The sequence below is a fragment of the Notechis scutatus genome, chromosome 4 (genome assembly GCF_049901735.1).
Source record: "Notechis scutatus isolate UNSWTSFEM ecotype Mainland chromosome 4, rNotScu1.2, whole genome shotgun sequence".
Lineage (NCBI taxonomy): Eukaryota > Metazoa > Chordata > Lepidosauria > Squamata > Elapidae > Notechis > Notechis scutatus.
The window spans coordinates 125605868-125632488 of record NC_142012.1 but is presented as its reverse complement, the minus strand read 5'-3'; positions in this window follow the sequence as shown (position 1 = coordinate 125632488).

The following is a 26621-nucleotide window of genomic DNA, read 5'->3' as shown; positions in this document are numbered from 1 at the left end:
TGCCACTGTCTTCTTCACAGATGTTGTTGTTGTTATTTTAAAATTTTGCATTCTACAAATGCAAAATTTGGTCTACAGCCAGGGGATTTTTTTTTTTTTTGGCACTCTCACTGGAAAATATTGTAGTGTCCAAGTCAACCTCTGCTTAGTTTTTGCATGATCAGTCAAAATCAATTGTCATTGAGCAACATCTGCCAGGTTTGTATTTCAAAATCTTCAGGATGTTGGGCATGGTATCACAATTGAAGCCCCAAACCTTTCATATGTTTATCATAAATGGGGGGGGGCACTTTTATAATAGAATAGAACAGAATTCTTTATTGGCCAAGTGTGATTGGATACACAAGGAATTTGTCTTGGTACATATGCTCTCAGTGTACATAACAGAAAAGATACATTCGTCAAGGGTCAAGAATCATAAGATACAACACTTAATAATAGTCATAGGGTACAATAAGCAATCAAATCATACTAGGAAATAGTCAATAAATATTGTTAGGATACAAGCAACAAGGTTACAGTCATACAGTCACAAGTGGACCGGGGTGGGTGATAAGGAGTGATGAGAAGATTAATAGGAATAGTAATGCAGACTTTGTAAATAGTTGGACAGTGTTGAGGGAATTATTTGTTTAGCATTTGGGGAAAAACTGTCCTTGTGTCTAGTTGTTGTGGTGTGCAGTGCTCTATAGAATCATTTTGAGGGTAGAAGTTGAAACAGTTTATGTCCAGGATGTGAGGGGATCTATAAATACTTTCACAGCCCTCTTTTTGGCTCAAGCAGTATACAGGTCCTCAATGGAATGCAGGTTGGTAGTAATTGTTTTTTCTGCAGTCCTAATTATCCTCTGAAATCTATGTCTGTCTTGTTGGGTTGCAGAACCAAACTAGACAGTTATAATGGTGCAGATGACAGACTCAATAATTTCTCTGTAGAACTATATCAGCATTCCTTGAGCAGTTTCTGAGTTGGTGCAAAAAGAAAATTCTTTCTTGGGCTTTTTTGATGATGTTTTTGATGTTAGGTGTCCAATTTAGGTCTTGTGATATGATAGAACCTAGAAATTTGAAGGTCTCTACTGTTGATACTGTGTTGTCTAGTATTGTAAGAGGTGGTAGTATGGGAGGGTTTCTCCTAAAGTCTACCACCATTTCTATGGTTTTAAGTGTGTTCAGTTCCGATTGTTCCGATTACACCACAAGGCAAGTTGTATGGCCTCCCATCTATATGCGTATTCGTTGTTGTCTCGAATGAGACCAATCACTGTCTGCAAACTTCAGTATTTTAACAGTTTGAGATGCAGTCATTGGTATATAGGGAGAAGAGAAGTGGAGAAGGCACACAGCCTTGGGGGGGCCCTGTGCTAATTGTACAGTATCAGATGTGATTCTGCCTAGCTTCACCTGATGCTTCCTGTCTGTTAGGAAGCTTATGATCCACTTACAAGTGTGTTCAGGTACCGCTAGTTCAGTGGTCGCCAACCAGTAGGCTGCGGCCCACTGGTGGGCCATGAGAAAATTTTGGTGGGCCGCAGAGAAATCTCACCCCAAGAGCACCCCCCCCCCCAAAGCAATTAATCCAGGCTCCGCAGAAACACAAGTGCTGCGTCACCTCCATGGCCCACGGAAACCCTCCCTGTCCATTCACTCCTTACCTGGTAAAATTCCTTTTTCTGACCATCATCTGTTCTCTGTGCTGGGAGATTTAGATTAGCTAGGAAGCAGAAAATGGTTGGATTTCTTGCTTTCCAGCTAGTCTTTAGATGTTCGGCTCTGCTTTTAAGTATAGCCGAACCTCCCTTAGGAGTGAAGGTTTGCTTGCAAGCAAATTCAGTGCAGACTCATGGCAAGCAATTTTGAGAGAATGAGCTAGCCGATGGCAGATAGATAGATAGATAGATAGATAGATAGATAGATAGATAGAGAGATAGAGAGAGAGAGAGAGATCATTGAATGATTCTGTGAGCAACTCAATCTGCCTGCTTTGCCTGATTTTGGGTAAAAGTTGCTCTTTTTTATAAAAAGTTCAATATTTACATGCATGGTGTGTTGTGAGTTAATTTTGTGAGTTTGCTTGCAAGCAAATTTTATGTGACAGACTGAGCTAGTTGATGGCAGATAGATAGATCTCTGAATAAATCTGCGATTCTGCAAATAACTTTATCTGCTTGCCTGCTTTGCCTGCTTTTGGGTAAAAGTTTCTCTTTTTAAATAAAAAAATTCAATATTTATATAAATATTTATAATATTTACATACAAGCCATGCCCAGCCAGTCACATGACCACCAATCCACACCCACAAATTAGGCCACACCCACAGAACCAGTCAGTGGTCCCTGGGATCTAAAATTATGAGTTTAGTGGTCCCAGAGGTCCAAAAGGTTGGCGACCCCTGCGCTAGTTGGTTTAATTTACTTAGAAGAGTGTCTGGAATGATGGCATTGAATGCTGAACTGAAGTCTACAAAAGGGACCCTTGTGTAGGTATTTGGAGATTTAAGGTGTTGTAGGATGTAGTGCGGAGCCATTATTGATTCTGTATCTACCATTTTGAACTTTCATTGTGGACATTAATGCTTCTGTTTGCTATGACTTATTAGTATTAATCTTTGTTATATTGCAAAATAGTTTGTTTTTTGGGTTACAAATTTCTGCTTTAAACACAGACAAATTTCTACTTGTTTCTATCATCTTAAAGTTAAAAGATAAGTTGCTGAAGGCAGCACTGGGAGAATATAATATCCATGGCATATTCTTAAAACTTATTTGTTAGGTTCAGGACTCAAATTCACTTACGGAATTTCCCAGATTTTAAAACACTTAATAACAATGGGTCCAATTATAGACAGTAACATACAAACCTAGGATTATTCCAATACTTGGTAGTAAATTCCTTTTCTCTGGCAGGATGTCAGGTTGGACAATTGCCAAGACTAGCTGTTTCCTTCACTGTCTTTTGAATATCAGTTTTACACTTTCTGACCTATGTAAGGTGTTGATTGAATTTAGTGTGGCAGATGGTATTGTAACTCATGCACCATCATACTGATAGCTTCTGCAGTAAAGGTTCCTCTAAGTTACAGAGTTCACTGATAGTGAACTTATATTGGACAAGCATTTCTCGTGCTGGCTTCCTTTCTCCTATAAATGGACAGTAGGACCAAGAACACCAAGCAAGATTAGTTTTTTCAGTTATGATTTATATTAATTGGTTGCTTAGGGTTTTGATTCAGAACTACTTGAAGACAAAGATGTTAAGTCAGTAAGAATCCAGAAAGCTTCAACATTTCATTGCCCTAATCAGTGTTTTGCTCTGTATTTGAAAGAGATCTGTACTAAGTCGTATTTATATGTACGATTAGCTCTTTTTGTGAATTTAGGAGTACTCTGGCAATGTATACCATTTAAGTGTGAACAGCTCATATGTGAATGGATGAATGAATGAAAACTTGCAAATAGATTGAAACAGGACCAGCTGAGGATGGGGACATGATGCAATGGACATTGTTTCACCAGGATTGGTAAATGCTTTCTTAAGTTATTTAAGCCCATGCTTATGTAAGCTTGTGTATAGTGATAATATCAAGCCCCTTTGTCTTTTCTTGACCTCTTTTTCAATTGCATTTGATTTTTCCATGCTTTAAGAAATTTCTAAGCAATCCAATGATTCATACTATCAGATTGAGGAAAGACTATGAAAAAGTAATGAACTGGAATATCAACAGCATTGTAGGAATATTGAGCCAAATGCAATGTTCCTGGAAAATCTGCAGACAATTCAAAGTAAATCAATGACAGGAAAGATGTCCTGCCTGAATACAGCATAAATTCCTTGTGACAAGGGCCTGACCAAGAATGACCAAGATATCACAACTGTATAGAGGAATGTAAACAACTTCAGAACGTTTTGAGAAAAGCAATAATAAAACAGTGTCAATCTCTCCATAATAATGATTATTTATAATGGACAGCAACATCACTAAGTCCTTAAAACTTCTGTTAATGCATAGCAATATCAGTGAACAGTCTTATATAATGACCCCCAATTAAGTATCTTCAATAATTCTAAGAAACAAAATAAGAACTATCATTGCAGATTCAGGAAAAGTATATTGTTGCAGCTTATGAAATTCTTGAATAGCCAAGAGACTTTATCATATAATATGTCCTTCGAACCTCTTTCTCATAAAACAATTTGAGTTAGGTTATTGTGTTCCACATTACTGAAACTGACCTCTGACTGACCTGCTGTGGAGCACACTGGAGCCAATTATGGGCTGTAGAGTTTTGTGACATGAACTTTGCAACCTAGTCACTGCACCATTGCCCTGACAATGTCATAAAACATTTTCCTCATTATTCACACTCAGTACATATATCTCTCCTTCTAACTTCATTATGAAATCTTTTGTACAGTTGATGAAAACTATATAACTGTGTTGGAAATACAATGATAAAACTGTGGAACAAAAAGGTTACATTAATATAAACTAGTATAGCTACTGACATGAAAAAAATTGGAATTATATTTTCTGGGAAAGTATTGTTAGCATTTTGTGTATTAATTTTTGTCTGTCTGCTATAAGCCCTCTAGTTTTTATTCCATATAATAAATTTCCTACTTGTTTCCACTGCAACACATTGTTTTTCACCTAAGTTACCTTAGCCCTTTGATCCTGTTTTGAGCTCAGGATTGCCTTGGGGAAATAAAATCTGGTATACTTAAAACTATTAAATACCATCTTTCTCTTTTCTTGCATAGACGGTTGTCAAATCTGCTGTACTAATATTGCTTTCTTAATGTACTGTATTTTGCTAGACAGGCCAACTTTACCTGAGTTATATTCTTACATCTTAATTTCATATTATGTAATGACTAAGCTTTGAATATATATGATGAAAACATAACAAATTTGTACAAAAAAATTAATTGGGTATTCACTTTCCACTCACAGTTCTATTGAAAACCTAGTAAAATATAATCAGATGCTAGCAAACAGATTGTGTAGATCTGTTCAAAGTTTAAGCTATTTTTTCCTCACAATTTTACAATACTGATTAATTGCTGCAGTAGAAATGTGTCAGAATGTGACATATATTGTCACATCAACTTTGATAAAATATATTAAGTAATGTTTTCTTCTTATCACACATTTAAGTCCTTGGTTCAGACATTGTTTAGTAATAGGACAGAGTGTTGGACATGGATTGGGAAATACGAACTAATGTGGAGGGTGGCAACGTGAGGCTCCAGAGCCGCTCTTTGCAGCTCTTTGAGGCCTCTCCTATGGCTCCCTGTCGGATGACTCCACCACTCGCTGACCCCACCCCTCACCCTTCCCTACCATTCACTCCTCACCTGCCCTGAGAAGAGAAGGGCGTCACCAGCAGATGAAGACTCGTTCCGTATTCCAGAGCGGGAATGAAGTGCACCTCTACTTGCCTCTTTTTTCGGCCCTTGTTGGTGCTTTGTGTACCTTGGCCACTGGGGGAGACATGCAACTTTTCTCCACCCCAAGACACTGGCTGTGCTGGCTGCAGCCAATGCTCCAGGAGGAGGAAGAGGGCGCCAGGAGGAGGAAGAGGGGATGCAGTCTCTCCCATTGTGAAGTGCTAAATTTAAGTGTGTTGTGCAAGGCACTGCAAGAGCAGTGAGCAACCATGGAGGCGGGTGAAGGGAATATGGGGAGATACATGACTTTCTCTCTGTCCTGAGAGTTTCTGTTTTTGTAAAGTGTATGTATTGCAAAATCAGTTCGGAAATATCAAGTGTCAACTCGCGAAGCATTTCTGACCTGCTCTCGAGTTGCCATAGGCAAGGGGGATGGAGAATCGAACCTTGCAGCTGCATTGAGGAACTTGTATTTCAGTCAAAACAAAGCATGTTCCAGCAGGCAACATCAAGGTCAGCTCCACAGAGACCCACAGTGGCCGGAGGGAATGACTTCTACAACCCGCAAAATTGTTTCTTTGGAGAATGTGACAGATGACACATCTTGGGGGGAGGGGGAAACAGGGTCAGAGCTAAAGAGCGAATTAAGTGAGGTCAGAGTTGTCTTCATTTGATCCGTGCCGACATGAAGCTCCTAATAAATAACTGGATTTCTTTTGAAGCTTGGCCTGAGGCTCATGATTTAATTAGGGCATCGGTTGGAACCCTGACATCAAGGCTGTTCAGTTTTAGCTGAACACATTTTTGACTCTTTGGCATACAATGCAACTCCTTGAAATATGAATCCTAATTTTTATTGTCTTGTTTTAGGATTAGTGGTTTTATTACTGAGTTATTTATTTTTATTGCATATTGCTCTTGACTCCCTAAAAAATAATAAGTAGAATTATCACAATCATACTAATGATGAAAATAACCTCCCCTACAATTCTCAAACAAGCCACAATTCTATAATTATTCTATAATTAGTTTTAAGGCTTCAGCTTTGCTAAAGGAAGTCAAGAAACCAACCGTGATATAAACTCATTTTTCTCCATTGAGTTCTTTTCAGCCAGCAGATCAAAGGACAACAGCTGATCTGGGGCTAATGTATCAAGACAGAGCACTGGAAATTTTCTATGGAAAAGTCTCATGATCTTCATGTGGGGCCAAATGGGTGAATTAAAACTATAAGGTAAGTTAATCAGTATGAATCATGATGAATAGGCATTTTGATACGGGCCTACAACTTCAGATTAGAGACAAAGAATGCTCAGATTGATATCTTATTACATGAAATGTCAAAGTATTCTTTAAAAAAATCCAGGATGAAGAATCTGTAACAAAGTTTTCTAGGTTTGGTGACTTCCAGTACATCCTAGGCATGTTTATCCAATAGTATCTCTAAAATCTGATTTGATTTATTTATTGTGATAGTTTATTCAAAGTCCTAATAAGGTACTGATGACTGTGTCATGAAGAGAAAGTGCGTTTTGTAAGGAAATGGATTTACATTATTTGAATTATCTACCTGGAGACAAATTGGAATCAGAAAAAATAACTTTAAACAAACAGGGAGAAATAAATTGTAATTTAATGTGTTTCTGAACTTTACGTTACACAAAAAAAAGATGACTGGAAGATAAATGGTGTTGACAGAAAAGTCAATTAAAAGGACACTAGACAGCAGATAGCACAATGGGCAATGTAACAAATGCTGACAGTGGTAGGCAGCCTGTCACCCAACCAGACCAAAAAAGAGAGAAACAGATTGGGAATCAATGTGAGAAAATTTATCCAAAGGTCTCAGAGAAATTCAAGAAAAAAGATGTTGGGGAAAAGCTCTGAATTTGGCAGTTTGATGCCAGCTGCAATCTTTCAATGATACTTCCTCATTTCTGCTTTCAGCATGCAGCATTGTTTCAGATCAGAGAATGTCAATCATAAATGAATGGAGGACTGTCACCTGTGGGATGCAAGTGGGCCACTCCAGCAACTAGCAAAGGCAGGGCTGAGGCATGCTGATTTACCATATTTCAATATGTAGGGAGCACAGGATTTCTATTCCTGATCTTACAGCTAGATAATAGCCAGCTATCTACCTTTGTTTAGAAGCCATACTTCTATTCACAGAAAGGCCCTTGTCAGTGTAGAATCTACATGTGCTTCCATTTGCGTAAAAAAATATAGATGTAATTACTCTTTATTTTAGCAAAGGATGCTTTAGGTCAACCTTGATTTAAAGACAGAAGGATCATCATTTACAAGGAAGCTGAGAAAATAACATATTTCACAGAAATAATTAAGTGTGACTCCATTATCTGACTACTTTAATTCTTTATTTACCTGTCACACCCATCACAAAAGACTATTCCTTCATGAGATATAAATATTTATATTTGGAATGAATTGTACAATCCATTATACCTGTCAAGAACTTTTGTGTCCTAATCTTTCAACACATGTCAGTTGTGAAAAAAACCCACCAACTTTCATGATTTGTTCATTTTAATGATTTGCTTGTATTACTTCTATTTTTTTAAATTAACCACTATTTTTATCTCTTGATTGAAAAGGAATATGATCAAATGTTATAATGCCTAAGACAGTGGTGGCTAAGTACCAAGTATTGAAATGGAAGCTTGTGTGTGCATGTGCTGGAAACCAGAAAAGCAGCTCCCCAATGTGCAGGGTGGGAGCACTGGAAACCAGAAGTTTAGCTTAGCTTCTTCTGGTTTCTAACACACATGCGTGCATGAAGACCAGTTGGCTGGCATGCGCCTGGGTGCTGGGGGAGCTGCTCTTCTGGTTTCTTGCATTCCCGTGCGTGCAAAGACCGGCTGGCCAGAACCCAGAAGAGCAATGGGCAATGGCTGGTATGCCCAGAGAGTTGCCTCTGCGTGCCACTTCTGGCATGCATGGCATAGGTTTGCCATCACAGGCCTAAGGCATTTGTGTAGAAAGAAAATCACGAGTGCACATAATGGACCACTTTCCTCAACCTGATTTGATAAGTAACCTGGACAATTGTAGATATAGGTTTGCTGTGGTGGTGCAGTGGTTAGAATGCAGGCTAATTCTGCTGACTGCAAACAGTTTGATCCTGACTGGTTCAAAGTTTACTCAGCCTTCCAGCCTTGAATGAGAACCCAGATTGTTGGGGATAATATGCTAATTCTGTAAACAGCTTAGAGATGACTGTAAAGCACTGTGAAGTGGTATATAAGTCTAAGTGCTTTTGCTATTTGCAGCAGTTACCTCTGCTTAAGTAGCGGATTTCCTGCTAACATCATAGGACTTTCCTTTGGATATATTCACAGACATCTAATTAATGTAGTATATAAATCCTCATGCAGATACAAAAAAAATTAATCAGGATAACTAAAAAAAAGACATTTGATAAATAGCCTGTAGTCTGTCATGCAAATTAAGCTTACCAAGGAAACCAAAACTGAAGAGGGTCCAAACAATCATATTATTAACCCAAAGCTAGCAGATTGTAGCAAGTCACCGAGAGCTTGTATCTAGGCATATATGGATATCTAGATTCAGGATATTTGCAAGACGCAAAAGGTTACATAAATATTATATACACATTTATTTTCACTTATATATAGTAGAAATCCTGTATTTTACCTCATAGTCTATATAAGTTATGGAAAATTTCCATGATTTGTTTTTTTAAAAAATATTACTTATTCATAATAGAAATAGCTATGCTACATTGTGCCAGAGTGAAAAACTTAATTATCCATTTGACATGCAATGCCAGATTATAATTTGTCATTGATCTGCAATTCTACCTGAATAAATCATAGTTTGCTGACTCATATATATTGGCAAAATTTGGTTTGTGTTAAAAGGAAGTAATTATTTGAATCATAAAGTTTTCAACATGTACCTTTTCTCTTTATTTACCTGGTTATCCTAAAATATCACTATATGCTATTTCCAGAGGTGATTTCTATTCCACTTTTTGATTTACAGTGAATTCCTCCTGCTGAAATGTAATATCCATCCAATTCCTTTCTCAGAACTGTAGTGATAAGTGTAAAAATACAACCAATAGCACCATTATAGACAACTATGGGAGGTCTACTAATCATCACTATTCTGGTTTTTCAGAGGGTTGGACTACAGATTAAATCTTGGCAGTTTCCCTGAAATATTAGCATACATTGATTCTGGTGTAGTGAATAATTTTCCCCTAAATTATTTGCTTCCAAGAAGGTGTTTTTGTTATTAATCAAAAAAGTAAAGATTATTTCTAATCAATAATGAAGTCCTTCAAACTCTGTAATTCCTTGGGTTAAAAATTAACAGGGAATTAACAGGGATAGCTCACCAACAAATTATTTTAAAATATATGTAACCAGAAGCAATCTGTGTCATATTACCACTCTTCTAATTTCTGAGTTTGGGATGGGAATGATCAGCTTTAAACCAACCCACAATCCAGAATTAATTATTAATTAATTATTAAGAATTAATATTAAATATTCATAGCATGAAAATGTAGCAGCTGATAAATATTGGAGTAAAAAGATAGTTTCAATGTGGGATAGACAGCTTATTCTGGCCAATGAATTTTAAAAAGCGGTATAGCCAATATCTGTCTCATTTCTTAGTGCATAATATTGGTTTTAACAGTAGCATATATATGGTTTTCTCTGCCTCTAGTACAAGTAATTGGATCCTTTTCAAAATTAAATTTTTATTCCCTACAGAAATGTTGAACAAAATCTCTAGTCAGGTGGCTCTGATTCAAATTATAATTAAGTTCCAGCTATTAAAATGCTGGTGACTTACTTGGGGATGATGGAGTCTACAGAGAAGAAAAAGACAGGGGGATCATTGTGGTATAAGATAAGGCAATGAGATTGGAAAGCTATACAAAATAGATTAAAAGTGCATAATGCAACAGCATGAGATTATCTTGAGATGCTGTCTTTGTCTAGACAGATATATAAAGACCGCAAAAGTGTATGGATAAATGACAAAAGTAAGTTTGTTAGGAAACTATATTTTTCTTTTAAAAATATGTTTTTCAGCTATTAGGTGATATACAGTAGTATGCTGTATTCTTCATGGGTTTTTTGTTACCCCCTCAGTCAAAGAATTGTACCTGGTGGTCCAGGAACACAAACTTCTCTGTAATTCCTCCACCTGTGGGAAGGGCGCCCACTCTCTTGGCATTCCATAAAAGTGTAACATCCCTTGCATCTTTTAAATTTTCCATGCTGTTTTTTAAGCTTTTAATATTTTATTGCACACCTTCCAGACTCCCCCAGAGAGGGAGATGGCAGTTCTTAAATATGATAGATAGATAGATGATTGATGATAGACAGACAGACAGACAGATATCAGCATATTTCAACTAGGAAATTCATGTGAGATTATTCATAATCATCACCACCACCATCATCATCATCATTCTAGCCATTGTCTACTCACTGCAAGATGTTTCCAACCAATACAGTTCTGAGCTTTCTTTGAGATATAGATAAAAATATAGATAGGTGAATTGGGATGATGATATTAGTTAGAAGAACAGAGAATAAAAGGGTACAAGAGCATTTCTTGATTGTGGGGTCCGAAGTTCCACACTTTACATTAAAAGAGCATCTCTGTTCCAATGTATTCCTCCAATGTCTTTGCAAGAGAGATTCAGTGAGGACAGTAAGTGCATGGGAGAGATTTCTGCATTGTGTAGAATCATCTCATAGATGAGGTTTACTATATCTTTTCAATACTTATTTTCCATCATCATATAAAAATAAATGTATGAATGGTAATCTGTTTGTACAAATATTTTAGTAGCTGTCTTGCTGGTTGTGAAAAGGAGGAAGTAGGGAATTCAAAATTTGAGATAGATTCATAACAATCCTAAAAATACTTTGTAGCCTGTTTGATAAGCGCACTGAAATTTCAAGAGTTTTTCATAGCTGCAAAATTAATCTATTTGTTTTATTTTTACTCCTGGCTAGGGAAATGTGGGAGTTGTAATCTAATACATTTGTAAGAAACCAGGCTGGAGACAGAATTATACCCCAAATGTTGTTTTTTTTAATAGTTCAAGAAATGTAGCTCTCTGGTTAATTGAATAAAAGGGTAGAGCTTAATCTACTGCCACTGATAGTAGGTTCCATATATAAAATTACTTTATATCTGCCTTTATGTCTAGATTTATCTCTATAACCAAGTACACAACTGAGAACAGCTCTGAGTTCTGACATAATCAAATTATCTGAGAACTTTTTGATATGGAATATTCATCTTGATTTTTCACTGTTTAAAATGTGAGGCTGTTTCTGCATTATACTAAAAGGGAGACAGAACCATGTTTCCAAGTGATAAACAGTGACTTAAAATAATCTTTTCATGCTTTCTGTGCTGTGACAATCTTGAGGTATGAATATGTATAAACAGAAACAAATTGTAGCCAAGAAGAGACTGCTGTGTTATCTTAAAATGTGATTCTGCAGAGGGTTCTGTATCCTTTAATCCATGCCTGTCTGTCTTTCTTTTGTTATTTTTTTTAAATCTGGGAATGCACTCCTGCAAGTTTATTTTCAGATGTACATTTACAAACCTCATTTTGCTGTATGTACTGTGGAAAAATAGCATAGGGACCCTGGCTGGAAGCCCTGTTTTAAGTAGAACAACCATATTCAAATTAAGATTCTGATTTAGTTATAAGTGGCAAAATCATCAACATTAGCATAACGTATCATTTATAGAAAAACCTCTATGATTTTCCAGGTGCTCAGCATGACCTTGTGCACAGGTGTAACCTCTGAAGAAGGAAAGAGAGAGAGAGAAGGGAGACAGAGAAACAAAATTGGGGGAAGGAACTTGCATAAGGAATAAAGCTATGGATACAGTATATATTGAAAGAAATATATGAAAGTTATTCAACAACTGATTTGAAAATAATCCTAGAAGTCAAAAGTATTTTCTAACCAAGAAGATGTGGTGGTCCCGGACCAGTGACTTGTGCTTTGGTGAATCCTGCAATCCTCATTTAATGTGGCAGCCTGGACAATTGCTTCAGTTGTTTATATGGAAGGACCGTTCTTACCATGTAAGTGTTGAGAAAAGGTTTTAATAATCAGTAAAGTTCAAAGAGTATGCATGGCAAAGAGAAGATACCAGTAGCTTTCTTTTATGAGTTGTGTGGTATATATAGATACCTTTTATGTATTCAGGATGATGGGGCTTTGAACATCCTAATGAAGCTAAGAACCTTGCCTTCATGAATGTGCAACTCAGAAGTGTCTGTTCCAAGCCAGACACATGTACACTCAAATAAGTTTACTTACAAGAGTTCAGATTTGCACATTTATAAATCAAGACAGACAGGGTTTGTGCAAGTGTATGCACAGAACAACATTCATATTATAGCTTACTTGCAAAAAATTCCAAATAGCCCAAGTCCAAGGGGAGAAGCAGAAGTATAGTCAAGTCACAATGAAGAAGACCAGGAATCCAAACGTGAGTTGTCAACTGGTCTGCATTCAAAGTTTCCATATGCAATTAGATCAAGAGATACAGAGTTCAAGTAAGTGGAGTAGTTGTTTCCAACAGCAGATGCAACAACAATCAATGACAGAAACACCTTTGATGGACAAGAAACTGTGCCAACCCCCTTTTTGTTGCTCAGCTCTTGGCGGGACATGTTCTAGGGCTGGGGGTAGATCTTGGATCTGGGCTGTCACCACTTGAGGCTGCCAGCTGCTCTGCATAATCCAGTTACCTGAATGCTAATCTCCATCTGAGGCTGGTGTTCATCTGAGACCTCTGATTATCACCACCTGCTTTTCCTGGCATTAACCTAAGCAGTATATTCTGAAACCAAGCCTTGTAAAAAGGGCTATCAGATCAGATCAAAAGAAATCCAATGAGCCACTTAATTCAGAAGAGCATCAGATCTTCAACTATGAACAAATACAACATAAAAGAAATGTAGAATCCATTAATATGAACAAAAGGGTGTCAAAGTCAGAAAAAGGGAGGGAGGGAGATCTCAATTCAAGCACAAGGCAAGCCAATCAACATTACTATTCCCAACTTCATGCTGCAACCACAGATGTGCACAGAAAATAAAAACAAAGACATCATTCTGAATATGTTATACTGGAATGCTAAAGTTGGAAGCCAAACAACATTTGGAAAAGGGAAAAATTCAACAAGTATATGCAACGAAGCAGGAGACAGGCTATTGATTGGTTACTATAGTTCTGCCCAGAAAACTTAATGTGTATAGGAAATACCTTCAGAAACCTGAAAGATGATAGTGAACATCATTGATTAGACTGCCCCAAATTCAAATTAACTATAAGCTCTGCAAGTTGAGATGGAGACGTCAGTCACCAAAACCAAAACTTTGTGCTAGTTGAAGTTTAGATCACCAATGTTCCTTGCACAATTACAAATTCAAACAATGAAAACAAAATCAGACAAACAAAATCAGATAAACAAAACAATTTCATCAGTATTCTATTTGATTATGTAGCAAAAGTAAAGGATAGTTTAAATGGATTAATTTTATAAATGAAGTGTCTGGACTGAAATTTGTATTCATCATTAAGAGAAAGTGAATAAAAATTTCTTATCAAGCAAAACACAAAAGAAAGTGAAAAGGCTCTTCTCTGAAAGCAAAAGCATTAGAGGTGGAAGAAAAATTATCCAACTAAACACAAGAGAAAATATAACAAAACAGGAATTTAAAAGACCCATTACTGGAGGCTTTCACAAGGGACAGAAAAAGAAAATAATGGATCAAAATGATGATGGTTAGTAAAAAGTGTTTGTTAAGAAGGTATGAAAAAGTTATGGTGATAGAGAAATAGAGATTTAGAAAGATAAATAATCTAACAGAAAGATAAATATTATGAATATTATTGTGAGTTTCTAGATTCTAAGAAGGGTTATTTATGAGCAAGGCAAAATGACCACTCACACAAGAACACCTGGATTTGGGGGGAAAGGATAGAAAGGCTTCAGTATACCTTATGAAAAAAGGGACCCATGAAAGACAAAATTCAAATATGCCAAAACCATTACTTGCAGCTTTAGGAGGGACATCCAACATTATAATACAATTACAAAGTTATTTAAATAACAATGCAATTTAAGGTATAAATCTGATTGCCATAATTGCCTACTAGCATGTCCATCTTCTAAGAATCCATATAGAAAAGAAAAACTCAGAAATATAATATGGGGAAGGAAGGAAAAAGAAGGATTAGGTTAAGATATATAAAAAAACCTAACAGTTCTTTAAGCAGACCATTATAGTATCCAAAGCAGTTTAACAAATTTATCTGTTTATTAGGTTAGTAGGATAACAAAATAAATGAGAGTCACTTTTGAAAATTATTGAAAAAATATTGACAGGCCTTAGCTAGAGCTATTGAAGCAAGAAAGTCGTGACAGAAAACAAAAGGTAGTTCCCAACCTTCTCACTTAAGGAAAACACTGAATGATGCCAATAGAGATGGAAAGAATGTTGATGATGTAGATCTAGGTGGAAATTCAATAAATTTTGCTTTCTACAAATTGAGTGTTAATCTTGTATTTAATCAGACATGCCTATAAAACAGGCTGAAATATTAGCAAGGCAAGGAGGATGACAGAAAAGAAGACAGAGACATATATTGCTTATGTAACAACAGCAATGACCATCAAAAGAAAATCAGATTATTAATAGTGAAAAGAAAATAACCAAAAATTGAAAGAGGAATAAAACAAAGAAAATATAGTGTGAAAAGCCTCCAAAGAATTTGATTCAGCAATTTGGAAAATAGTTGAACTCAAATCTGATCATACTATTCAATTTGATTCAATTTTGAAGGAGAGAGGTAAGATCTCATCAGGCCAAAGTAACCTCATTTGCCTCTGAAACTGAGATTCAGCAGACTGATGCGCATCCATAAATCAGAACATAGTTGCCTTTCTCAAAAAACGAAATAAAAGGCAAAAATGAATGTGATGTCTTGTGACTTGGGTGCAGAATTGTTCTAGGGTGAGTCCTAACAGACAATCCTTGATGTACCACCATTCATTCAGCGACTATTCAAAGTTACAATGGTGCTGAAAAAAGTGACTTACAACCAGTCCTTGCACACATTACTGTCACAGTTTCCCCACATGATCAGCTGATCAAAATGTGGGTGCTTTGGCCATCTGTATGTATATATATGCATGTTGCAGTGTCCTGATTACCATTTGTGACCATCCCAGCTGGCTTCCAACAAGCAAAATCAATTAGGACAGCTGGTTTTGCTTAATAACCATGTGATTCACTTAACAGTTGCAATGATTTGCTTAACAACTGTAGCAAAAAAGGTCTTAAAACACAGTGCAACTCACTTAATTGCCTTGCTCAGCAATAGAAATTCTGGTTGCAACTGTGGTCATAAATCAAGGTGTACTTGTATTCCTTATTCATGTGTGCACACACACACGCATATATATTATGTGTGTGTATTTATTTATTTACATTGGTTTAAAAAATTATTGAATTACCAAAGGAAAATATTAGTTTATTAAGCATCCATTTATTAAGAAAAGCCATACATGTTCACATCCACAATACAATCTATAGTATCTAATTTACCCAACGTTGAATTTGCAATGTATTACATGGTTGGTAACAGGAACAGTTACTAAATGGCCAGGTTCCTATTTCAGCCAAATATTAAGCCAAATCCAGATAGAATTCTAAACAAAAACAAAAAACAAAAAACTACCTAATGCTAATAAAGAGATGTTTAATAGAATCTAGTAATGAGGAGATTGGGACAAGGCTTCAAAATATTACTATAAAGCACTGACATAAATCAAAGATAAGTTACCAGAATTTTATGCTAATTTAATTTACCTTTAGCTCATTAACAGAAAGAATAGAATTGAAGTGAATTATATATTGGACACACAAGGAATTTGTCTTCAGTGCACATGTACACTGTATACACAAACATACAATGTGCATACAGACAGAAGGGGTCTTCCATTGCATTTTGTAGCTTGGGATAACACCCCCCCCAAAAAATAATAATAATAATCATACAGTATTCTAAGATTGCAGAGGACTCAGACTAATAAAACTGAAAAGTTAAGGTTAGGGTGATGTTAAGTTATCAATACCAATATTAAGCCAGTCCAGAGAGATGCCTTTTTCTCCAAAATTTCCATTTGCAGATTTGCTTTGTTTTTATTCCCACATTTTCTCTACTTTTGTAATTTGAGACTGCAGTTTCAGCTTTTCAGAAATGACTTTCCCCCCACTGGCTTCCTCAAAAGAGTTCCACTCATTGCTCTTTTACAGAGTTTATCAGCAAGGACACTGTCATTTCATAATGGGTTCCTGTTGCTACTCAAATGAAAATGTCATGGCAGCATGTGAGACTTAGATTGAATTGATCTTTGCAGCTTCTGTCATGGTGACATTATATGAGTCATTTGATCTAACCGTTGACTGTGCTCCAAGTAGATGGATGGGAAGTAGGCTGCATTACGACTTGGCCTTAAAGCAGTTGGCTAATCAGAATTGGTCATAGTAATTGTATGGACTCATACTGACCTATAATTACTCTATATGGCAAAACCTTTTCCAATCTTATTTCTAACACTTTTGCTATATCTCTGCAATTATACTTATCTTCTCCAGGAGGCACAATTATATAGTTATTTGTGGCCTGTAAAAACTTTTAAGTGAAATGTAAAGTTAAATCCAATATTTTTGGCCCAACCATGTGTAATAATTCTGTGGTTTCTAGACGATACTGGTAATTAGCAGTTAGAAGAGAGCACCAAAGATTGCAAAAAAAAAAAGTTCACAGTTTTCAGACAGAAGCTTTGAAATGACAGGGAAACAGCGCAGGGGGTATGGAATTCAAATTTGTGAATATGGTTATCAAAATGGCTCAAGATCGGAGGGGTTCTTAAGCAAAGTAATTTCTAATAGATATGTAATTCCACTTTACCCAGGATGCTTATGACCCACCCACTATATCTAGAGAGAAAAGAAGCATCGTGTCATCCTCAAGACATCGTGTCATCCTCAAGACCCCACTCAGCAACTACTTACAGTCTCTATCTATTCACTGGCTCAGTGTCAAAAGTAATATTTCTGTCTTGTGCCAGGTTTTGTGTCCATTATGTGTGTGTGCATGTCAGTCAATGTTAGCAATAGCCCATCAGAGTGCAACCTGCTAATTTCAGGAATTGTTCCTGATCCAGTCCTTTTGGTGCAGAGTTGGACAGGTTTTCTGGTTGAAAGTTATGTCTAGCAACATCCAGTCAGAAAATGCATTTATTCAGATCTTTCTCTTATAATGACATTCTGCTTTGAAGAAGGGGAAATTTAACTGCTGCTTCCTCTCATTAGGAAAGTAGCAGTGAGGAAAAGCAATTCTTTGCCACCTCTTTTTTTTTTTACTGACTGCGTTACAGATCAATGGTTTCTTGCTGTTATTTGTAATACAACACCTGTGATCTGAAGCAAGTTTGTTCAAATGGAAGGCAAAGCTACAAAGCTTTCCTATCAAACAGTCTTGCTAAAATTGGGAATAGCTCTTAGACAGACTATGGCCCCTGTCTTCAGGACAGCCACACTGGAAGCTGCTCAGATTGAGCTATAAATTGCCTGATCTTGTTCTAAAGTAACATCTGAAGGAGAACTCTGTGTGGGGGCGGGTGTGTGTGTGTGTGTGTGTGTGTGTATGTGTGTGCATTTATTTATTTATTTATTTGAACTGGTGAAATGGTAGCTTTTTCTTGTATTATCAAGAGAACAAGGAGGTTTATTATCTTGTTACTACATACTGATATTTCTATAAAACCATCCTTAGCTCTATAAAATGTGAGATAGATACAGATAGTCAACCCTTGCCTCTCTCTCTCTCTCTCTCTCTCTCTCTATATATATATATATATATATATATATATATATATATATATATATATAAAATTCTCCACTCCTCTACTCGTTGTAGAATACCTTATGCCACCAGACTTGAAATTCTAGAACTAGAAAACCTTGAATTACGCCGTCTTCGGTCTGATTTAAGCATGGTATATAAAATCATACATTGCAATGTCCTACCTGTCAATGAATACTTCAGCTTCAACCATAACAACACAAGAGCACACAATAGATACAAACTCAAAGTTAACCGCACCAAACTTGATTGCAGGAAATACGACTTCAGCAATAGAGTGGTCAATATCTGGAATACTCTACCCGACTCTGTAGTTTCTTCCCCAAACCCCAAAAACTTTAACCTTAGACTGTCTACTATTGACCTCACCCCTTTCCTAAGAGGTCTGTAGGGGGCGTGCATAAGCGCACCAACGTGCCTACCGTCCCTGTCCTATTGTTTCTCTTATTCTTCTTTTATTTTTCTTATATGTACCCATTTCATGTATTCACAACTATGTATACACTTATACTTATTATCTTGTAAACAATTGGCAAATCAAATAAATAAAAATAAATAAATAAATTTTATATATATATATATATATATATATATATATATATATATATATATATACACACACACATATACATATACATATACACATACACATACACATACACATACACACACACACACACACACACACACACACACACACACACACACATATATATATATATATATATATATATATATATATATATATATGGATCTTTGGTTATTCGGTTTTTCTCCGCGTAAGATTGGAAGTATCTAGGCAACGTTTTGATGAAGTCTCATTCATCATCTTCAGGCTTCTGTCTTCAGCTCTGTGCTTCTCAGAGTGATGTGAGCTTGCAGCTGCTTCTTCCTTTTAACTGCTAGTGGGGGTGTGACTTGATTGGGTGGGGGCTTGGCTGTGTTCTGATTGGTTGGGGGGTTGGCCATGTTCTGATTGGCTGGAGGTGTATTCTGTTCAGGTGGGGGCTTGGTTGTGCTCAGGTTGGTCTTAGTTACTGTGGGATTTGAGCTGGTGAGCTGTGATCTTGCTGTTTGGCTTAGCTGATGAACAACACCTAAAAACCGAACTAAACACTCTCACCAACGTACTAACAGCCAATGGATTCCAAAGAAAGAAGATTACCCACCTAATCCAAAAAGAAACCCCAACCAAAATCCAAGACAGAGAACAAGAGAACGGCAAAGCCCTCCTCCCATATATAAAAGGCACTACAGACAAAATCAGCAAGATCCTCCAGAAACACAACATTAAAACAGCATTCTGCACAAACAGAAAAATATCCACCATCCTAAGAAACCCTAAAGACAAAATCGAGTTAGAAAACCAAGGAGTATACGAAATCCCTTGCACCGCCTGTCCCACCACATACATTGGACAAACTAAAAGAAGAATAAGTGCACGCGTTGAAGAACATAAGAACTCAATCAAAAAAGAAGAACCGACCTCTTCCCTGGTCCAACACCTCAAAGCCACAGGACATGAGATTGACTTTAAAAATACCAGAACTATCGCCAAAACCGAACACTTCAACAACAGAATAATCAGAGAAGCCATAGAGATAGAAAAACGCCCACACAGCATGAATAAAAGAGATGACACCTCCTGCTTACCAGCCATCTGGAAACCCGCCCTCATGAACAGACGAGTGCCTAACATGATGAATGACACCAGACCCACACCCACGAGGGCCACATAAGATGCCACCACCACACTTCCACGTAAAAAGCAGACTCACACCCACACAGAAGATGAGACACGACCACAGACCAGAAGCCGCACTGCAGCTGCATCACTACCCACTTCAAACCCCTCTGAGCCATACATGAAGCGAACTGACCCCCACCATGAAGATGCAGCACGACCACGAACTCGAAGCCAAACAGCAAGATCACAGCTCACCAGCTCAAATCCCACAGTAACTAAGACCAACCTGAGCACAACCAAGCCCCCACCTGAACAGAACACACCTCCAGCCAATCAGAACATGGCCAACCCCCCAACCAATCAGAACACAGCCAAACCCCAACCAATGAGAACACACCCCCACCCAATCAGAACACAGCCAAGCCCCCACCCAATCAAGTCACACCCCACTAGCAGTTAAAAGGAAGAAGCAGCTGCAAGCTCACATCACTCTGAGAAGCACAGAGCTGAAGACAGAAGCCTGAAGATGATGAATGAGACTTCATCGAAACGTTGCCTAGATACTTCCAATCTTACGCGGGAGAAAACCCGAATAACCAAAGATCCATATATATATATATATATATATATATATATATATATATATATATATATATATATATATATATATATATATATATATTTTCTGAGGTTCTCATGGGTATTTGTATGTGGATCTTTGGTTATTCGGGTTTTCTCCCGCGTAAGATTCAAAGTATCTAGGCAACGTTTGGCGAGGTCCCACTCGCCATCTTCAGGCTGGTGCTTTCGGCTTAGTGCCAGTGCAAGCAGTGTGTGACCGGAGCTGCCATCTCTCCTATATACAAGTGGTGGGGATGGTGTGCTGGGCTGGTTGGCTGTGCTGCAGCCTCTTGATTGGTTGATGGAGTTGATGTTGGTATAATGGGCTGTGTAATGGCCTTTTGTTGTAGAGATATCCTGGATCTTGTGCTGTCATCTCCTGGGTCGTTAGCCTCTTGTGTTTTAACGGCTTGGGTAATGGGTTGTGTGATGGGCTTGTGAGTTCTTTTGTTGTGGTATCCTGGGTCTTGCTTGTAATCTCCTGGGTCGTTTGTGTTTTGATCTCTTTCCATTAGCCTCCTGTGTAGTAACAGCTTGGGTAATGGGTTGTGGTGATGACCTTGTGAGATTTATTGCTGTGGTATCCTTGGTCTTGTGCTGTGATATCCTGGGTCATTTGCTGTGTTGTGACTTCTTGAGTTCTTGAGGTGTAATTTTTGAGTTTTCTGATGTGATGTCCTGAGCGGGTGGCTGTGATGTAGCATTTTGGGTTTTTAATATGGCTTTGAGTTTGGGGTCTGGGTCTGTGTTCGTTTGGCTTGAGTTCGTGGTCGTGCCACATCTTCATGGTGGGGTCAGTTCGCTTCATGTATGGTTCAGAGGAGTTTGAAGTGGGTAGTGATGCAGCTGCAGTGCGGCTTCTGGTCTGTGGTCTGTCTCATCTTCTGTGTGGGTGTGAGTCTGATTTTTACGTGGAAGTGTGGTGGTGGCATCTTGTGTGGCCCTCATGGGTGTGGGTCTGGTGTCATTTATCATGTTGGGTACTCGTCTGTTCATGAGGCGGGTTTCCAAATGGCTGGTAAGCGGGAGGTGTCATCTCTTTTATTCATGCTGTGTGGCGTTTTTCTATCTCTATGGCTTCTCTGATTATTCTGCTGCTGTGGTGTTCAGTTTTGGCGATAGTTCTGGTATTTTTAAAGTCAATCTCATGTCCTGTGGCTTTGAGGTGTTGGACCAGGGAAGAGGTTGGTTCTTCTTTTTGATTGAGTTCTTATGTTCTTCAACGCGTGCACTTATTCTTCTGTTAGTTTGTCCAATGTATGTGGTGAGGCAGGCAGTGCAGGGGATTTCATATACTCCTTGGTTTTCTAACTCGATTTTGTCTTTAGGGTTTCTTAGGATGGTGGATATTTTTCTGTTTGTGCAGAATGCTGTTTTAATGTTGTGTTTTTGGAGGATCTTGCTGATTTTGTCTGTAGTGCCTTTTATATATGGGAGGAGGGCTTTGCCGTTCTCTTGTTCTCTGTCTTGGATTTTGGTTGGGGTTTCTTTTTGGATTAGGTGGGTGATCTTCTTTCTTTGAAATCCATTGGCTGTTATGTGACCTCGCATTCCTATGCAACTGCCGAGATCAAAATTTAATTCCCACAAGCTTCCAATTGAAATTCCACACCAACACAGCAGCCACCAAACGCATCCTAAAAAGAACAGAATTGGCCCTAATTAGAAATGAACTTCACACAAAAGATTTCTCCTAGACCAAATCAACAAAGATCTTCTTACACTTCACCTCAGACTCAGCAACAAGATTCACCCCTTACTTTGGGACAAATCCAAACAACTCGCTGTCTGGAGAGCCGAAACACAGACCACCCTCAAAACAGACACACACACCAACAAACTCAGAAAACTACAACAATGCCAGAAACCAACTCCCCCTCACAGCCACACATGAAACAAACAGTGCACAACATCTCAGACAAGATCCTCACCGAAGCCGAAACCAAGGTCCTTTCAAAAGGATTCAACTTTGCTGTTGCTCCCAAACACATCCCCACAGAAACCATCATATGCGGAGTTGAAACCAGCCTGACCAAAACCAACCCTGATGAGGCTAATAGAATCAGACTCGAAATCACCAACATCCTCTGCACTAGCAAACCACCCAAAAGCAACTTATCCAAAGAAGAACAAACTGCACTACGTAACCTGAAAAAGACACCAGCATAATAATCCTACCAGCAGACAACGGCAACGCGACAGTGGTTATGAACACATCTGACTACCAAACCAAGTTAACCAACCTACTCCTAGACCCCACATACAAACCCCTAAAGACAGACCCCACCACCTACCTAGAAAAAACCACCAGATCCAAAATAAAAGCCTCCCCCATCAGTGAAGAAATCCAGCAAAGAATCATACCCAGAGAGAAATCATCCAGATGCCCTAAGCTTTATGGTCTCCCAAGATACACAAAGAAGGAACTCCACTTAGACCAATAGTCAGCTCCATAGGCTCACCTCTACAAAACCTAGCCAAATTTCTCGCCAAACAACTACAGCCCTATGCAGAATCCATCAACTCACATGTAAGAAACTCATTCCAGTTCATCGAGATCATAAAGAAACAAAACTTACAACCCAGCGACCTACTAGTTAGCTTCGATGTCATATCCTCTTCACCCAAGTGCCAATAAAAAGAAGCCTTGACAGCCATCCAAAACAAATACAACCCCCCAAGCACATCCTAGATCTGACCAACCACTGTCTATCCAATACATACTTCACCTACAATGGACAAAAATACAAACAAATAGAAGGAGCACCCATGGGATCACCCCTCTCACCTGTCATCGCAAACCTCTACATGGAACACTTTGAAACACAAGCTCTAGAAAAATATGATCACAAACCCAAACTCTGGCTCAGATACGTAGATGAAACCTTCATAATCTGGCCACACGGGAAAGAAAAACTGAACAACTTCCTCACACACCTCAACAGCCTACACCCCAAAATACAATTCACCATGGAAACAGAAGCTAACAATCAACTTCCCTTCCTAGATGTCTTGGTATACAAAAACCCAATGGCTCCCTAGGACACACCATCTACCAAAAGAAAACACATACAAACCGCTATCTACACGCACTCTCACACCACCACCCAGCACAGATCAATTCCGTAGCTGAGACACTCATCTCCAGAACAAAATGCTTAGCTGATGAACAACACCTAAAAACCGAACTAAACACTCTCACCAACGTACTAACAGCCAATGGATTTCAAAGAAAGAAGATCACCCACCTAATCCAAAAAGAAACCCCAACCAAAATCCAAGACAGAGAACAAGAGAACGGCAAAGCCCTCCTCCCATATATAAAAGGCACTACAGACAAAATCAGCAAGATCCTCCAAAAACACAACATTAAAACAGCATTCTGCACAAACAGAAAAATATCCACCATCCTAAGAAACCCTAAAGACAAAATCGAGTTAGAAAACCAAGGAGTATATGAAATCCCTGCACTGCCTGCCTCACCACATACATTGGACAAACTAACAGAAGAATAAGTGCACGCGTTGAAGAACATAAGAACTCAATCAAAAAAGAAGAACCAACCTCTTCCCTGGTCCAACACCTCAAAGCCACAGGACATGAGATTGACTTTAAAAATACCAGAACTATCGCCAAAACTGAACACCACAGCAGCAGAATAATCAGAGAAGCCATAGAGATAGAAAAACGCCCACACAGCATGAATAAAAGAGATGACACCTCCCGCTTACCAGCCATTTGGAAACCCGCCTCATGAACAGACGAGTACCCAACATGATAAATGACACCAGACCCACACCCATGAGGGCCACACAAGATGCCACCACCACACTTCCACGTAAAAATCAGACTCACACCCACACAGAAGATGAGACACGACCACAGACCAGAAGCCGCACTGCAGCTGCATCACTACCCACTTCAAACTCCTCTGAACCATACATGAAGCGAACTGACCCCACCATGAAGATGTGGCACGACCACGAACTCGAAGCCAAACGAACACAGACCCAGACCCCAAACTCAAAGCCATATTAAAAACCCAAAATGCTACATCACAGCCACCCGCTCAGGACATCACATCAGAAAACTCAAGAAATTACACCTCAAGAACTCAAGAAGTCACAACACAGCAAATGACCCAGGATATCACAGCACAAGACCAAGGATACCACAGCAATAAATCTCACAAGGTCATCACACAACCCATTACCCAAGCTGTTACTACACAGGAGGCTAATGGAAAAGAGATCAAAACACAAACGACCCAGGAGATTACAACGCAAGACCCAGGATACCACAACAAAAGAACTCACAAGCCCATCACACAACCCATTACCCAAGCCGTTAAAACACAAGAGGCTAACGACCCAGGAGATGACAGCACAAGATCCAGGATATCTCTACAACAAAAGGCCATTACACAGCCCATTATACCAACATCAACTCCATCAACCAATCAAGAGGCTGCAGCACAGCCAACCAGCCCAGCACACCATCCCCCACCACTTGTATATATAGAGATGGCAGCTACGGTCACACACTGCTTGCACTGGCACTAAGCCGAAGCACCAGCCTGAAGATGGCGAGTGGGACCTCGCCAACGTTGCCTAGATACTTTGAATCTTACGCGGGAGAAAACCCGAATAACCAAAGATATATATATATATATATATATATATATATATATATATATATATATATATATATATATATATATATATATTGGTATTCAGCTTTGTTCGGGTATTTTCCCACATCATTATAGTTGTGCTTTTAAAGTTGTAGCAACGTTTCAGCAGAATCTCATCTGCCATCATCAGGCTTCTGTATTGTGTTAGTCTGTGAGTCAGACTTTTACCGTGGTTTCAGTTTTAAATTTGGGGCTAGCCTATTGCTGTGCCAGAATGGTTTTTTCTTCATCCTGATTGGTTGGGAGTCTTGGTCTGTGTTTACTGGTCTTGGAGTTTGCTGTGTTTTGCTTGATTGGTGTTTCTAATATCTTCTGTCTGTTTTGTGGCTCTTTTTGTGTCTTGATTGGCCGGCAACATTGTGTTCCTTTATTGGAGGCCTTTAGTGCAGCTTGGCTCTGAGTAAATGGATGGCTATCATTTATTAGGAAGCTAGGTTTCATCTGGGTGCCTGGTTGGGGTGTGTTTGAGCTGGAGGTATCAGGGGGGATCTGTTTGTGCCCAGGTGTTTGCCTGGCTAGTGGTGTGGAGATGTTTTTGTTTGTGAGTGCAGGCTTCCAAATGATTGACAGTCTGGTGCAATCATCCCTTCTATTCATGCTTTCAGGTCTTTTTTCAATCTCTATAGCTTCTCTGATAATTCTGTGGGTGGGGTTTTCTATAGTGGCTAGGGTTTTGGTGCCAATAGACCAATAGAAGAATAAGTACCTGCCTGGATGAACACAAAAATGCAGTCAAAAAGCTGGAACACACTTCCTCACTAGTCCAACACATGAAAGCCACAGGTCATAGCATCAACTTCAATGGCACCAAAACCCTAGCCACTATAGAAAACCCCAGCCACAGAATCATGCTGAATACCATACATACTGAATACCATACTGTCCCTTGTTTTTAATTTGTCTATTTGGCAGGAAACCATTCTGGTCTGTGTGTATAAGTTCACTCAAAATTGGTTTCATTCTTTCTGCTAATATTGTCATAAATATCTTATAATTGGTATTTAGCAACGAGATTGGCCTATAGTTTGCAATTAGTTGTTGATCAGTGCCATCTTTTGCAATTAAGGAGATGTATGCCTCAGACCAGCACCTCAGAAGTCTAGCTTGTGTTAATGCCTCATTATATAATTCCAGTAATATTGGTTCAAATATTTCAGATAAATTTTTATACAGTTCGCCTGGTAAACCATCTGGGCCTGGTATTTTATTATTTTTTTGTTTTTGTATCGCCTTTTGTAGCTCT